Source organism: Equus quagga, chromosome 10, assembly GCF_021613505.1.
Source record: "Equus quagga isolate Etosha38 chromosome 10, UCLA_HA_Equagga_1.0, whole genome shotgun sequence".
NCBI classification, from domain to species: Eukaryota; Metazoa; Chordata; class Mammalia; order Perissodactyla; family Equidae; genus Equus; species Equus quagga.
In genome coordinates, this window is record NC_060276.1 from 63,087,887 (window position 1) to 63,105,802 (window position 17,916).

Here is a 17,916-nt window from a genome sequence, read left to right on the forward strand (position 1 = left end):
GAGAGAATACAATGAGAAGAGAGCTTCTAAGATGATAAAAAGGTATTTACAAGAAAAGCAGTTAAAAGAATTGAGAATGTTTAGTGTGCAGAATCTGAGAGTTTGGGATGGGGCACGTAATCTCTACCTTTAAATAACTCAGTGGTGGTTATCCAAAATAATAACAATATCTTACTCAGTAATTACTATGCACTAGCTACAAAACCAAGCGCTTTACATGAGCAGAGCAATCAACACAATCCTAAAGGAAGAACTGGAAGCAGTAGATATGAACTCCCAAGAGCCATATGCTTGCTGAATGTAAGAAAAAGCATTCAAGCGATTATTGATGTCAAAAGTTAAAAAAGAGAGCATAGGCAAGCAAAAGAGTTCCCTGTCCCTGTGGAAGTATGAAAGCTGGACTGTTCATGATGGGGATTGCTCTGGACTGAATTGTGTCCTCCTCAAAATTCTATGTTGAAGCCTTAATCCCCAATGTAACTATATTTGGAGATCAGGCCTGAGAGGAGGTGATAAAGTTAAATGAGGTCATAAGAATGGGGCCTTAATCCAATAGAGCTGGTGCTCTTATGAGAAGAGGAAGAGACACCAGAGTGCTCTCTCTCTTTCTCTCTCTCTCCTTCCCTTATGTGAGGGCACAGTGAGAAAGCAGCTATCTGCAAACCAGAAAGAAAGCTCTCACTGGAAACTGAATCCTTCTAGAACCCAGATCTGGAACTTTCCAGCCTCCTGAACTATGAAAAAATAAATTTCTGTTGTTTAAGCCACCCAGTGTATGGTATTTTGGTATGGCAGCCCAAGCAGACTAAGAGAGGGATGTTGCAGAGGAGATTTAACAAAGGAAGAAAACTTAGGCTACACCAAAGATTCTAAAATTGTTTGAATAAGCCCTGGGCGATCAGCAAAGGCAGGACTCCAGGCACACAGCTCAAAAGGTTCTAGGTTAAAATATTTTATATAGAATTCCTTTGTAAAAGTTCATTTGAATAAATAGTTTGAATGCTTTAAAAATATTTGGAAAAAATCGTTGAAGTCCTTAATCTTTTTGATCCTTTCCAAACTTGAGATCATACGGCCATATGGCACAATGGTTAAAAGCAAAATCTCTAGAGTTCCACCTGGGTTATAAGTTTGGTTCTGCTACTCACTAGCTCCATAACCTTGGACATGAAATTTAACTTCTCAGTGCCTCAATTTCCTCGTTTGTAAAATGTGGATAATAACAGAACCTACTATATGGGGATGTTGTGAGGTATAAATAAATTAGTATTACCAAAGCACTTAGCAAGCTTTCAACATGTTAGCTATTATTATTAACATTATTATATGAAAAGCCACCATAATAGTTTGTAAGAAGTTCCAAATTCACTCTCAAAGTATGGCTACAAAATTTCTCATTATTCAGATATCCAACATTAGCACAATATTTTGTTGCCATATACAGAGACTTCATCACCTTCCTTTGACAAGGATGGGGCTTGTATTTCAATAGCTCAAGACTGTAAAGGAACTAAAAAAAGGGAAGGAAGTCTAATACCGGATGTATATTTATTGGGGAGAAATAAGAAAAATTGCCCATCCTCACTCCCTTTCCAGATTTGTATAGATTTACCTATGTGATGTGTGTTAGTAAAGGACTAAAATATTGACTTCTCCAAAATATTGCCCCATCCCTTCCTACCATTCTTCCCTGTCCCACAAATTGGAATTCCACTGCTTAAACCAGGAATTGGCAAAGTATGACATCCAGGTCAAATCCAACTTTTATATGCTCTTGACTTCATCTATTTAGACTATTTACGGAGTGGTACACTATCACTATAATCACATTTTAGAAGACTTTAGAACATTTTCAAAAGCCCCAAAAGAAACCATTACCAGTCACTCCCCATTCCACTCCCTCCTCCAGCCCTAGGCAATCACTAACACACTTTCTGTCTCTATAGATTTGTCTATACTGAACATTCTATATAAATAGAATCATAAAATATGTGGCCTTTTCTGACTGGCTTCTTTAAATTTGCATAGTGTTTTCAAGATTCATCCATGTTGTAGTATGTATCAGTATTTCAATACTTTTTATTGCCAAGTAACATTTCCTTGTGTGTATATATCACATTTTGTTTATTCATTCATCAGTTCATAGAAATTTGGATTGTTTTGACTTTTGAACTATCATGAATAAGGCTTCTGTGAACATTTGTGTACAAGTTTTTACATAGGTGTAAATTTTCATATCTCTTGAGTAAATATGTAGTGGTGCAATTGTTTAGATCCTGTGGTAACTCTACCTTTACCCTTTTGAGGAAAAAACAGACTATTTTCCAAACTAGCTATACCGTTTTACAATCCCACAAGCAATATATAAGGGTTCCAATTATTACTCCATATCCTTGCTAACACTTATTATTGTCTGTCTTTTTTTATTATAGCCATTCCAGCAGGTATAAAGTAGTATTTCACTGTGGTCTTGAGTTTTGTTTCCCTAGTTCCTGGTACTATTGAACATCTTTCCATGTGCCTACTCCCTACTTGTTTAGCTTCCTTGGCGAAATATCTATTAAGATCTTGTGCTCATTTTTATTGGTTTACTTGCCTTTTTATTGAATTATAAGGGCTCTTTATATATTCTGGATACAAGATGTAAAGCAGACATATAATTTATAAACATGTTCCCACAGTGTATGGATGGTCTTTTCACTTTCCTTATTGTGTCCCTTGAAACACAGAAATTCTTAATTTTGATAAAGTCCAACTTGTCAATCTTTTCTTTTATCACTTATACATTTTTTGTTGTTATACAAAAAACATTGCCTAAATTAAAGTCATGAAGATTTATTGCTATGTTTTGTCCTAAAACTTTTGTAGTGTTAGCTCTTACATTTAGGTATATGATCTATTTTGAGTTAATTTGTGTATATGGTGTGAAATAAGGATCCAATTTCATTCTTTTGCATGTGGATATCCAGTTATCCTAGCACTGTTTTTTAAAAAAAGACTATTCTTTTTCCAATTCTTGACCATAAATATATAGGTTTCTATTCGAACTCTCAAATCTATTCCTTTCATCAATATGTCTATCCTTATGCTAGTACCACATTATCTTGATTACTGTTGCTTTGTATTAGGTTTTGAAATTGGGAATTGTGACTCCTCCAGATTTGTTCTTTATTTTCAAGAACATGGATGTCTTTCCATTATTTAGATCATCTTTAATTTCTTTCAATGATATTTTGTAGTTTTCAACGTACAAGTTACACTTCTTCATTACATTTATTTATTCATTTATATATATGTTAATTATTATAAATGAAATTTGTATTCTTAATTTCATTTTCAGGTTTTCATTCTTAGGGTATAGAAATAGAATTGTTTTTTGTATATTGATCTTGTATGCTATAACCTTGTTGAACTTGTTTCTTAGTTTTAACTATTAGAGCAATTAATTCTAATATTAGTTTTAATAGTCTTTTAGTAGATTTCTTAAGGTTTTCTTTACACAAGATTATGTCATCTCTGAATATAGATAGCTTACTTCCTCCTTTCTAATTTAGATGAGTTTTATTTCTTTTTCTTGTCTATTTGCCCTAGCGAATACAATGTTAAATAGAAGTGGTGAGAGAAGACATCCATGTCTGATTCCCAATATTAGGGGGGAAACATTTACTTTTTCACACTTTCACCGTGGGTATGATGTTAGTTTTGGGTTTCGATTGATGTCCTTTAACAGATTGTGGAAATTCCCTTCTCTTCTTACTTTATTGAAAATTTTTATTATGGTAGGGTGTTGGATTTCATCAAATGATTCTTCTGTGTCTGTTAGAATAATCATGTATTTTCCCTTTTAATTAACGCAATGTATAACATTGATTTTTGGATGTTTAAACAGCCTTGCATCCTTGGAATAAGTCCTACTTGTTAGTGGTACATAATATACTTTATATTTTACTGGACTCAGTTTGCTAGTATTTTGTTGAAGATTTTTGCATCTATATTCACAAGGGATGTTGGCCTGTTGTTTTCATTTCTTGTGATGTCTTTATCTGGCTTTGCTTGTAGAGTGCTACTGGCCTCATAGAATGAGTTGGGAAGTATTTTCTCCTCTTCTATTTTTTGGAAGAATTTGAAAAGGATTAGTATTAATTCTTCTTTGTTTGGTAGAATTCACCAGAAAAGCCATTTGGTCCTTAGCTTTTCTTTGTGGGGAGTTATTTATCATTATTATTATTAATTCAATCTTTAAATTTGTTATATAGATCTGTTCAGATTTTCTATTTCTTCCAAAATCAGTACAGTAGTTTATGTCTTTCTAAGAATTTGTCCATTTCATCTAAGTAATCTCTTGTGTTGGCATTCTGTAATTTGTTGGCATACAGGTATATCACAGTATTCCTCTATAATCTTCTTTATTTGTGTAATTGAGTAGTAATGACCCCTATTTCATCCCTGATCTTTAGTAATATGAGTCTTCTCTCTTTTTTTCTTGACTAGTTTAGCTAAAAGTTTGTCAATTTTGTTGATCCTCTCAAAGAACCAGCTTTTATTTACATAAATTTTCTCTATTTTTCTATTGTGTCTTTCATTAATTTTCACTCTAATCCTTATTATTTTCCTCCATCTGCTTTCCTTTGGTTTACTTTGTTCTTCTTTATTAATGTCTTAAGGTAGAAATTTAGGTTATTGATTTGAGAAACTTGCCTTGTAATATAGTTGCTTATGGATAAAAATTTCCCTAAGCACTGTTTTAGCTCCATCTCATAAGCTTTGGTGTGTTGTGGGGGTTTTTTTAATTCAACTCAAAGTATTTTTTAATTTCTTTCCCATTTTTTTCTTTGACCCATTGGTTATTTATGGATCTGTTGCTTAATTTATCCATATCTGTTATTTATAAAATTGTCTCTCTGTTTATTTCTAATTTCATTGTAGTCAAGGTACATACTTTGTGTAGTTTCCATCATTTCAAATTTGTTAGTGCTTGCTTTATACTCAAGCATATGTTTATCCTGAAGAATATTGCATGTCTACCTGAAAAGAATGCATGTTCTGCTATTGTTTGGTGGATTTTTCTATAAATATCTATTATAGTGTTAATATATTATATTTCCTTGTTGATATTCTGCCTAATGATTCTATTCATTATTAAAAGTTGGGTATTTAAATCTCCATCAACTATTGTTGAATGGTCTAATTGTCCCTTTAATTCCATCAGTTCATGCTACACATATTTTGGAGCTCTCTTGTTAGGTACAAACATGTTTATAATTGTTCTATTTTACTAATGAAATTTTAGTAATTTCATTACTAAGTGAATTTATCATTATAAATGTTCCTCTTTATTACTAGTCACAGCGTTTGTAACAATGTTTATTTTGTTTTATCTTAGGATAGCCACCCCAACTCTCTTTTGGTTACTATTTGTATGGTATACATTTTTCCATCCTTTTACTTTCAACCTATTTGTAGCTTTAAATCCAAAGTGTGTCTCCTGTAGACAGAATATAGTTGGATATTATTTTTATTTACTTCAATCTGCCAATCATTTCCTTTTGGTTGAATCATTTAATTCATTTAAATTTAATTTTATTATTGACATATTTGAATATTTGTCCACAATTTTTCTTTCTGTATGTCTTCTGAATTTTCATTCCTTTCTCCCTCCTTTTACTCCTGATTTTTGTACACAAGTGAAAATTTTACAATATACCATTTTTATTCCTTTAAACATTTTTAACTGTATTTTTAGTTGTTTTCTTAGTGGTAGGTCTCAGGCTTAAAATATATATTTTAACTTATCAGAATCTGCTTCAGATTTATACAAATTTAATTATAGTAAGATAAAGGAACTTTATTCTTATATAGCTCTATTTGCCCTCTCATTTTTCTGCTAACATGTATCAGCACAAAATATATAGGAGATATACATCTCCTAGCTTCTTTAGAAGAAATAAGATTATATATATATATGAAAAATCAACAATACCAAGTTAAAATTGTTATTTTATATAATCTTATTTATTCTAAATAAACTAGAAGAAAAGAGAGCACAATACATTTATATAGGTTTTTAAAAGATATATTAACTTCCTTTTTTATCATTTCTGATTCTCTTCATATCTCCCTGTGGATTAAAATTACCACCTAATGTAATTTTCTTACTGTAATACTATTATTATTCAATATGTTAAATAAATATTTGTTATAATCCCTATAATACAATTGTATGCATATTGTTTTATACACTTACGTTGTAAATTATTTTAGAAAAGAAAGGGAAAGATATGTAATTATGCTGTCTTTTACAATTACTTGAATAATTATGTTTACTTGAGTTGTTTGATTTTTCATGTGGATTTGAATTGTAGTGTAGTATCACTTCCTTTCGGCCTGCAGAACGTCATTTACTATTTCTTGCAAGACATGTCTGCCAGCAAGAAAATCTGTTTTGGTTTATCTGTCTTAATTTCTCTCATTTTTGAAACATACTACTTCTGGATGCAGAATTCTTGGTTAATAGATTTTCTTCCTTTCAACACTTTGAATATATCATCTCACAGCTTTGTGGTTTTCATTGTTCCTGATGTGAAGTCAGTTGTTAATCTTATTGTGGCTCCCTGTACATGCTTCTTCTTCCCTTTCCACTTTCATGATTTTCTTTTTATCTTTGGCTTTCAGCAGTTTGACTGTGCATCTGGTTGTGCACTTCTTTGTGTTAATCTGATTTTGAGGTTGTTAAAATTTCTTGGATGTGAAGATTGTGTTTTTCACAAAACTGATAAAGTTTGTGGCCATCAATTCTTTAAATATTTTTTCTGTCCCTTTATACCTTTCCTCTTCTTCTGTTATTTCTTTTATGCATGTGTTAGTCTGCTTCATCTTGTCCCACTTTTCTCTGAGACTCTGTTCATTTTCTTCAGTCCTTTTCTTTTTGGTTCTTCACATTGCATAATCTCTATTGATCTATCTTCAAATTTGCTGATTCTTTATTCTGAAAACTGTACTTGTGTGTCTTTCCATTGAGTCTCTCACTCTGTTCATTGTATTTTTCATCTTCAGAATTTCCGTTTCTATTATTTCTCTTTATTGATATTTATTTGATGATATATCATTTTCATATCTTTCTCTAACTCATTAAACATGATTTCATTTAGTTCTTTGTGCATATTTTAATAGCTGCTTTGACATCTTTGTCTGTTAAGTCCAACATCTGGGCCCTCTCAAACGTCATTTCTATTGCTTGCTTTTTTTTTTCTGTGTATAGGGCACATTTTCCTGTTTCTCTACATATCTTGCATTTTTGTTGAAACCAGGACAAATAATATATTGTAGCAATTCTGGATACTGAGCCCCTTACCTTGCTGGGGCTTGTTGTTTATTTGATCATTTGTTTATTTGGTTAGTAACTTGGCTGGACTACTTCTATGAAGTCTATTTCTCCTGCATTGTGCAGCCTCTGATATTCCTTCTCAGATTATTTTACTTTTTTTTTGTTTAACCTTCTAGTCTGGCTTCTCTGGTTCACCCCTGGTTCATCATAAGTCGCTTATTGGTCAAAGATTGTGCTCAAGCTCACTAAGCCAGTTAGATTTTCTGCTTTTACTATTGGAAGTGTGTGTGGCTTGGAGACTGTTTCTACACGTCAGGGAACTTGGATTTTGCTTCACTTTCAGCCTGGGATGAGTAGCTCAGAAGTTCCCTGTATGGTTGCCCTTGAGAGAAATTCCTTCTTTGGTCACACAACCTTGGCTGCGTGCAGTCTTCCAGACCACCAGAGTCGAATGTAATCTTATTTTTTTTGCCTAGATTCTTAGGAGACACCCTGGGGTCAGAAAAGTTTTTTATTTTGCCACTGTTTTGTCAGAGGTTGTGTTTAAGCTCCTTGAATCCATAAGGCTTCCACCTTTTGCTGATTGATTGGTATATGGCTTGGGGAATGCGTTCAAGTCTTCCCCATGTCCTGCTCTGATTATTCATGAATAGTAAATGCAGACAGCCTTTCCAACCCCCAGAGTTGACTCTAATCCCAGGAGGGTTCTTCTTGGCTGTCTCTTTCTCTAGTTGTCTCTACTAAATTTCTGGCTCCTCTGCTGTTTTCCTTATATCAGAGCTACTGGCTGCCTCTTAATTGCTCTCCACCAAAATCTTCATTGTTTTAACAAGGCCCTTAGACATGGAGTTCTCCACTCTCAGTTCCAAATGTTAGTCCCCTCAGGCAAAACTGTCCTTGTGGCTTGCCCCTTCTCTTGGGCAAATCTTCTATGCTGTTGCACAGGAGCCAAGGGTGGAGAGAACATACTGCTTCTCTTGGAGTGACATCCCTGCTCTATCAGTGGGGTCTGGGGAGTCAGGGAGAAGTACAATAGCCCCTAATTTTTTCAGCTTGACTTTCCTGGAATGGATCCTCTGCTCTATGAGCAAACTGGTCTGGGGTCAATCAGGCACCAGTATTCTTTGTGACTGCTGGGGCAAAGTCCTTGCCTTATGAGTTGGAGTTGGGTGTCAGGAAAGACCTCCAGTCATCTCAGCCATGTCTTCTGGGAATAGATCTTGAGCAACATAGATCTAGCGGAGTGCATGAGATAAGCATATATACTGTCCCTGTCAGGTGAAACTGTAGAGTGCCCAGAGTAAAGCTTCCATGACACAGAGCTGAGTAGGGCAGATAATGGGAGAAGTTCATCACTCAAATGCCAGACTCTGAATTTTATTGCTGAGATTTAGGAGGTTTTCTTGGATAAATGTTTCACTGTTTCCTGTGTGCTGCTTAGATCAATTTTCAGATAATTTAAATGGTTTCCTATAATTTTCACCAGTTAAATGCTTGTTGCTCAAGTGAGAAAGTCTGCTGAGCTCCTCACACTACCAACCTGTTTTTATAAATAAAGTTTTATTGTAATACAGCTATGCTCATTTATGTGTGAGCTCATTCATGAATGTATGTATGTATGCCTGCTTTTGAACTCAAAGGCAGAGCTGAGTAGTTGCAACAGAGATCATATGGCCTGAAAAGCCTAAAGTATTTACTATCTGGCCCTTTACAGAAAAAGTTTGCCAACCCCTTACTTAAATAGACATTCTTTTGAGTCAATCAGCCTTCTCTTTTAAGATGCAAACCATCTCAGAGGCTGTGAGGGATATAACTAGGTTGACCAGTGATCCAAATCATGTTGTAAATTAGTATGATCAGCTGCTCTGAGGGAATGGGGATTCCAATTTGGGAGCTGGTGCCTATGATCTGAGAAATACCCAGGGATTCTGAGGATTTTAGAGAAGCGAAGGCCTGGATGGAGGGCTGAAGAAGGGAATTTTGACTAGTAAAATGGCAAAATGAGGATGTAGAGTGTGAGGGGAGTGATGGAAGAGAAGATCCACTGAAGTGCTAAAAAGATGTTGAGAATTTCATGTACCCAGGTTCCCTTGATACAGTTTGAGTCACTCTTGTTTGCTGACTTCAATATTTTCAAGATTATGCTTCCTCCCTTATGGCAATTTACAAGAAAAATGCACATTTTTAATTATCTGACTGGTAATATATCAAACACCGCAGAAGCAGACATTTGTTAGTCTTTTAGAAGGTGCCCTCCAGCAAGCTCCTAGCCCTCTCCTCCTTGGAGCTCCAGGCACACAGGGGTACACATTTCCCATGCTCCACTCACTGTTACCCGGATGGGATACAGCTTTTGCAAATTTGGCTCTAAAGCTGCGACATTCCAAGCATGATCTGTAATTCTTCTGTTAGCCCACAGCTGTGCACTGCTGTTTCCCTTGTTATGGAAAGCTCTCTTGTCTTCCTCCTAGGTGTTTGTACTCTGTCCGTGACTAAATCCCCTCTGCACACAGGCACACCTAGGTTATTCAGTTTCCAGGCTCTCCAGGCAACTGGAGAGTAAGGAAGCATATTTTCTGAGATAATCTATAAAGTTGAAATCAGACAGAAGTCTTTTATAATGGAATCTTTCTTTAACCGCAAAGTACCTCTGCTTAGATGGCTATTTTCTTGCTGCAAGGTTATACCTGACTTTCAAGTAGGGTAAAATGGAAAAAACTACTGACAAGGAGTGCTGAGCTGGGCTCTTGCCCCAGACCTCCCACTAACTCAGAATGTAACCTAGTTACCCCTGCCTCCATCCACCCAGGCCTGTTTCTTCCTCTATAAAAAGAAAGTGTTAGATTAGATGATTTCTGAGGCCACTTCCCACTCCACAAATTTCTGAAATCTACTAAATCTTTGAGGTTTTTTTCCCAGGTGTGTTCTCTGGGTTGGTTTGGTTTGGAAGGGCTTCCTACCTGAGGAGGGGGAGGGGAAAATTTTCCAAAAGCACATAGGGCCCAAGGTATACATTCCCCATGTACCATTCCCATAACCCAGTTTGTGCCACAGCCTTTGCAAATTTGGCCGCAGAGCTGTGAAATTCCAAGCTTGAGGCATAACCCTGCATTTCTCCCACAGCTGTGAGCTGCTGTCTTTCTCTGCTCTTGCAAGTCCTCATAGGCCCTTTCTTTACACTTCAGGATTTACACTCTTTGGAGCATGAAAGCCTCACATATACCTGTGGATCAGCACCTTCTTCCTTCAACTGTACAGCAAATATTCATTTAAAACAAAGTATATGGCTTTGGGATCTTGCCTCGTGAGCAACTGAGGAAACTAGAAGATACATACAATTAATTCTAATACAAGTCTTATTTAAGAAAGTATATAAAGAGCTAAGCTATTGAGCTATGTGTAATAGTCTCAGACATGCAGCTTAACTTCTGTAATTGAAAAAATATATGAGATTCTCTGGACACTTTTTATTATCTGTCAAACAAAGATAATAATACCTGCTCCACTCACTCCATAGTTGTGGGTGCTCACCTTAATTAATGATGTGAATGCAATTTTAAAAGTATCAAGTACTGTAACCTGCATATAGCAAATGCTTTCAACATGTTTGTCAATGGTAATAAAACGGATTGTTGCTACTGTTGTTAAAACTATTTTTAAAAGAATTGTTGACCCCTATTGTGTATGTACGGTAGCACAGACAACTCTGGCCACCTCAAATCATTACTAATTGGGATGATGGAGAGAGGAATACTTTCAGGTGGAGAAGCCAGCCAATTTATCAGTACAAAGGGCTTATTTGGGGATCTCAACATATCTTTACAGTGAATGATGACAGGAGAACCTTGATTCTCAGAAACATAAATTTTTGATTTTCTATCTTTCCAATGTAAATCTCTTAGAACTACCAAGGTGTGTGGCCAGATTCACCAAAAAGACCCTACAACAAGTATCTCTCTGACTTTCCTTAAGTACTTGAAAGTCCCCAAGTAACACGTTCTGTGTGTGTGTGCCACATGTGTGCCTGTGTGCATACGTACACACACACACATGCACACATGTCCATGCCTTTGTTTAAAGTCTTCATCCCAGATCAAATGAAGTAAGAGACCCTACACATAATAGATGGGCCGGCCTGGTGGCATAGTGGTTAGGTTCAGTACTCTGCTTTGGCAGCCTGGGGTTTACAGGTTCAGATCCTGGGTGTGGACCTAGGACCACTCATCAAGCCATGCTGTGGCGGCATCCCACATAAAATAGAGGAAGATTGGCACAGATGCTAGCTCAGTGACAATCTTCCTCACACACACACAAAAATAGATGTGAAATAAAGATTCATTGAGTGTGTTGAAATGACAGTTCCCTTTGATGAGCAAGCTGTTCTTAGTCATTAGCATCTTAGTGAAAACTGTGGAGCTGAAGTCAGAACAAGAGGTCAAAAGTATCTTAATGGGAAGAGGGGAGAAGAGATAAAAAACTGGAAATTGAGGGGAAAACATTTTTTCATGGTTTTCTCTAGCACTGGCCAGAGCAAAAATACAGGTGTAGCCTTCTGAAATCAGGCTTGTGGTAACTGAGAAGATAACGTGCCTCGAATGCCAGGCTTTGTGCATCCAGGTGAAAGTAGAGTTAATGCAAATGCTGGGTTATTTATTTTTTAGTTTCAAAAAAATTTTGGAAGTGAAGTGGAGCTCAGAGAAAAAACCCTGGCTTTATTTTCCTAAAATTCCCTTCCATTCTCATGATGGCTCATTGAAGAGAATAAAATTTCTGTCAGAGTAATTGTCACCATTAGGGTAATTTTTTTGAATTTTTAAACTCAAATTTCGGGAATTTACAGAAAGTCCATTATCATGGAATTTGCTTGGATTCTCTTTATTACCCAAACATAAAATTTCCCATTGAGATACTACACTTTGAAACCTTGAGATTTCAAAGTTTTAAAATTGATATTTAAAGCTCTTACTGGGTTTCATATTCTGGCCTGAACTTTCATATTCTCTTAGAGAGCTCAGTTGGTTGATTGCTCAGAGTTCTCTAATTGCAGGCTTGAACGTCTGGGAAACAAAGTTTGAAGTGTTGCAGCTTCCCAAATTGCAATCAGGTCTCTCTGAGTGCTCAATCTATTGCTAATTTTAAAATTAAAGAGGCGATTGTTTCTGCATTTAAGCTGTCTGCCAAAGTTGAAGATTGTTTAATGGAGTGCCTGGCTGTGCTTGAGGAAGAGACTGATATAAATGCAGGTGGTGATGAGTGCTATAGAGAATGTTTTCGAGGGGTTCCATATCAGGATTAAAGCATAATAAGTTAAACTCATTGCTTTGGAGAAACTGGTCAAAGTTTTTTTGTTCAGTTTTGTGTGTGTTTGGAGTTATATTTCAACATAAATTGAATTTAGTTCAGAAACTTTTGTGGCTCAGGAGACAACATTTTTTTCATTTGTTTATTAGGCTTATTTCTTAGATTAATGGAGTGGGTATAAAGTAAGTGAAGAGACATTGGCAGAAAAAAACAGCTATGCTCAACATATTGATCAATTGATCCTAATGGGAACACCAACATAGTCTGTGAAATGGGAAAAGATATGCCTTTCTGCCCATCCAAGTCGTAACTGTCCTTTTCCATTTAAAAGGCCCTTTCAAATTTTCACTGAGCCCAACAATTATCAATCTCCTAGGCCTTAGGATTATAATATCCTCATTTGCAATGTTCATAGAGTTCACTATTTTTTTCTGGGTACATTCCCATTTTTAATTATATGGTAAGTAAGCTCCTAGAGAACACACACAGTCTGTAATAAAGTTATTTAAAACCTATGGATTAACTAAATGGCTGAACAAAGCAATGTGGTCTTAGAAATGGGTAAAAAGCAAAGAGGAAACTCATATTTGGGGGTTCCAGGTCCCAAATATCATGGCACATGTTTATCTCAGTGGCCTGCATGTTTTAAGCTTTGATGTGCATAGCCGCGACTTGGTTTGCTTTCCCTTTTCACTTTACCCACTCTATCAAAAGGGGGTTCAAAGTCTCACTTTGAAAAGAGGAGGGTGGCCCAGTAGGATAGGCTTGAGTGATCTGGATTATCTCTCATGATATCATGCCTCTGCCATAAATTTATTACCCGGTAAATTTCCAAACCTATACTTTTCTTCATTAACAGCTAAAGACTAATGAGTTTTAAGTGTCTGATCTCACATATTCACTTTGATTGTACTAATTTTTCTTGTAGGGGATTTTTGTTTTAAACCCGAGGAAGTGATGTTATATCCTGTTTTTGCCAGTGGTTTATGAATAGCAACCAAAGTTCATTGCTCAGCCAAGTAATGAATCTGTAACCTGAAACAAGTAAGATAATTGATTCAGAATTTCTTCCATATGTGCCACTGACTTATTATAAATGCAGAACATAAGTCATCCTGAAGCTAAGGGTTTTGAAATAATGCAAAATGAAATATTTCTATGTTTGCCACTGTTCGCAGATAAGCTGTCATCTTAACAATGCTGTAATGGTAATGATTGTCAGGTATCACACTGATAATAATGCCAGAATATAGAGAAATAAGGAAAATGTGCCTCAAAACATTCCTAGGGCTATTATTAATATCTTAGAGTGTTTGGATTAGATTGATCGAACATGTCTTTATTGATAACTGAACTTTATGCTAATACTAATAATAGTTCCATTTTTTGAACACTTACTATGTATTGGTCACTGTACTTGACACTTTATGTGCATTATGTCATTCAGTCTATGAAGTAGATATTATGCTATCATCTCTATTTTAAAAATGAGGAAACAGACTCAGAAATGTTATATGATTTGCTTAAGATCACTTAATCAATAAAGATAGTAGAAGTACCTTTTACAGCCCCTTTGCCCCTAACCATTATGCTATATTCCAACCCTTGCATCAAACTCCAGGTAGGATTCAAGAGGCACAAGACAAGATTACTTCTCCCAGAAACATTTCAGAGACACCATAATAAACTTAGTTGCAAAGCTCTAGCTTTAAGTGCTATAGGCATTCAGATATTCTAACTCAATCAAAGGCACTTCTCAAAATCATGTGAATAGAATTTGAGCTGTTTTAACCACACTGAAGAGCCACCTAGGAATAACAGAGGCAAATAGAAAAGAAACTTACATTTACTGCCCACTTAGTATTGTATAGGTACACAATTTCAATTAAACCTACAATAACCTTTGTTAAAGAATATTTCACAAAGAAAGAAATTTAAATTCAGAGAACTAAATGTCCCAGGATATCCCAGCAGAAAGTACTGAAGCTGAAATTTGATCCAGGTATCTCTGATTTCAAAACCCAGGAAACAAATATTTTATGGTGAGAAGGTCATAGACATAGAGCTTCATTGTTCCTATCCATAAAAGTGGGATGGTAATAATATCAACCACTTTATAGTTATTATAACATTAAATCACAAAGTGAGAATGTCATTATCCATTCAATTATTTTTCAACCTTTTAGATAAGATTATTACATGAAGTAAATGAAATGATGTATTAAAAGTCTCTGGTATATATTAGGCAATTGTCATTTTTATTATTGTAATGAATCAAGAAGAACATTTGTGGTGATGCATTGATCTCAAGGAATTTGGATCTTTATGCTTTTTAAATATTGAAGATGAAAGAGCTGAAACAGATCTTAAGAGGATTCTTGGTTATGTCTGTACAGAGATAATTATTTTTAAAAATTGGGAGTCTTTTTCAGATAAAATTCCCAGCAGAAAAAATGGACCAGTCAGCCCTTGATTTAACAAGAATAAGTCTCCTTGCAAACCAGTGCTATTAATAGTGCTCATTTACATTACATTACATTAGTTATTTATAATAGTACTTGCTGCCTTGGACCCTAAGTGATTTACAACAGACAACATCCTGAGCCTAATACTACAGTCTTAGGCAAGAGAGGTTTTGTGTAACCCAATCTATGATTTCTTGGTAGCAGTGGAAGAGAGTATTCCTCATTCCAACCGTAATGTGCTTTGGTCCCAGGGAACAAAAGGAATTCTCTACAGATCCTCTCAGTTGACAGTGTCTCATAAGACGTGGGGATGCTACTCTGGAGCTAGATACAAGTTACAGAATAAATTTTAACAGGTTTAAATGTGGAATAGTCAGGTGTAACATTAGCTCAGTATTAAGTATATTGAATCATAGAGTTAGAAAAGCATTTCCTCCTCAATTTTCTTTCAATATTTCTGATGATGTCGAAGATGAAGTTTCTGGTTTTAGTCTTTAGTGTCTCTGAAACACTTGACAATTTCCCCTTTTGTCTTAGAGAAAGCAGGCCTCAGGCTCAGAACCTTGAGCAGGCACCAATATCTGGAAAGAAATTTTAATTTCAATGTTTTGATTTTATTGCATTTATTTTTAATATTACCTTCTGTTTGTGGTAAATGATGCTGATTTTCCATTTATGGTAGTAATATAAAGTTTTAAAAATTAAATTTAATTAAGAAATAATAAGGCACAAGTCAATGTAGAGAAAAATGAACTAAATGATGATTCATGATAAACAAGTGTGGCAAAAATGAAAAGATGGTATAAGGTGTGATAACTTCATACCACACACAAAAGACTTTCACACTAAGGGAAACAAAAATGTAAGCTCAAGAGAATCAGGAAGATTGATTTTCTTAAATTTCTGTGAATATCAGGTTAACATAGAATTATGTAGACAAAAGAAGTCTAGGTGGGTTGATTGAAATTAATTATCAGTTATTTTTTTAATGTACCTAAACTCGTTTTTATGTTCATACACCTCTGCAGCAAAAGAACTGGACACAAGTGGTAAGAATAAAGTTTCTCACTAAAAAGTTGCTCATTAAAAATTAAAGTTGCTCAAAAAAATTGCTCATTTACCTCCCTAGAGCCAACTTTGGGCTAGTTATACATTTGGGTATCCTAGGAAGGAATGGCACACACAATGGCGCACACACAAGCTCATATACCTATGACATATACACACCATGCCCCACTCCTGCTACACACACACACACACATCCATTTAGAGCATGCTAATTTGTACCTGAAATCTCTCTGCTCAATTCATAGTCTCTGAGATGTTAGAATGGTAGTTCCACACTCTTTTGTCATGACCTGAACCATGACTAAAACAGTTAAGACTTTGCAACCAGATGGTATTATCTCTAAAGCTCTGAAGTTAAGTGAGTGTTATGTGAGGATAAAAAAGAAAGAGGGGATTAAATATATGATAAGAAAATGCATATGGAGGATATGATACTAAAAATAAGATGAGGTTCATGGAAATTTGCTCCATTGTTGAACTTTATAGAGACAGTGTTATGTAACAGAAATCATAACAGGTAACAATTACTGAGTGTTTACCATGTGACAGGTACTCTGGGCATTGGGAATACAAGTTGAAGAATAAGATGTGGTCCCTGTTCTCAAGATCCCAATAGCTAAGAAAAATTCATCTTTAATTTAATGAGACTTTAAAAAAAATACTGAATGGAACACTACATTCCCAGGTAGCAAGATTGCAGCCTGGAAAGTTACATTAATTCTCTTGGGTTACAAAAATCCTCACTTGGTGCATCAGCATTCACCAGGAATTATGTGCTAAGCAATATGCAGCAATCTATTGAGCCAGACAATTAGATCACAGTGAATGAACTGTCCATTTGCTAAATGGAAATCTCTATTTTAAAGCGCTCATATGTGTTGGGTGCCTACCTTCAGACAAATTAGTCACAGCTGCAGCAGTCTTAATTCACCTCAAGCAGAGCCTTAGAGGTTTGAGGACAGGGACTTTAGAATCAAGAAGACTTGGAATTGGTTCTCATCTTCACCATTTATAAGCTGTCCAGCCTTTAATTTCCTAAAACTTGGTTTCTTCACTTAAAAATTGGAAACAATAATAATAATAGTATTATAATAATAAAATCCACATTATAGGGTTTTTTTTCTTTGAGGAAGATTAGCCCTGAGCTAACTGCTGCAAATCTTCCTCTTTTTGCTGAGAAAGACTGGCCCTGAGCTAACATCCATGCCCATCTTCCTCTACTTTATATGTGGGACACCTACCACAGTATGGTGTGCCAAGTGGTGCCATGTCTGCACCGGCGAACCCCAGGCTGCCAAAGCAGAACGTGCACACTTAAGCGCTGCACCACCAGGCCGGCCCACATTATAGGGTTTTGATGAGGATTTTGTGAGATAAGCCATGAAAAGTAACTTAGTACAGAGTCTTAAGTGTAACACTTGATAAATGGTAGCTTTGTTATTATTATTGAGCAGCAATTCCAAAAACTAGTTTCTTTGAATACTAGTCTAAAGGCTGGTCCACATAAATAAATAAATAAGTGATTATTGTTATTTTTCTGAAAGGGCTCTATAGACAAAGACTTTTGGGAAATGCTGCCAGCTAATAGCCTCCATTGGGAGATTAATAATGCAATTAACACGTTAAAGCCTCTGCAAATTTCTACAGTAAAGAAAGCTACTAAATTTTGTTTAACTCAGTCAGGATCTTAGAAGGAAACAGAGTTCACTTCAAGTGGTTCACATAAAGATATTTCAATCAAGTAATGTCTTACAGAGT

The 17,916-nt window shown here is 35.5% G+C and overlaps 1 protein-coding gene across 2 annotated transcripts in view; it reads right to left on the reverse strand.

Moving 5' to 3' along the window:
* GPR174 (G protein-coupled receptor 174) overlaps positions 1 to 17,916 on the reverse strand; it is a 98,773-nt gene that overhangs the window by 41,687 nt on the left and 39,170 nt on the right. The gene's annotated exons all lie outside the window — the stretch shown is intronic.